Here is a 291-nt window from a genome sequence, read left to right on the forward strand (position 1 = left end):
TATATATAAGGGCTTAGTACGAGTCTCTTCCCCCACCCAACCCGCAAGCCATGGAGCTTAGACATCAGCGACAACTCCAGGCCACACGAAGTCCCCACTGGACACAAAATCCTCGCACCAAAGAAATCCTTCTCGCCAGAGGAGTTCCTCCCCCAACAGGCGGGTCTCCCCCCAGCTAAAATCCCTTCACTTGGTCGCTCTTACAGAGAAAGCTCCCGCACTGATCCACTTAGCACCGGGGAATTCTGTATAGAGATACCTTCTTCCTGGACACATTGCAACTTAAAAACG

This window comes from Panulirus ornatus, chromosome 63 (assembly GCF_036320965.1).
Source record: "Panulirus ornatus isolate Po-2019 chromosome 63, ASM3632096v1, whole genome shotgun sequence".
Taxonomy (NCBI): Eukaryota; Metazoa; Arthropoda; class Malacostraca; order Decapoda; family Palinuridae; genus Panulirus; species Panulirus ornatus.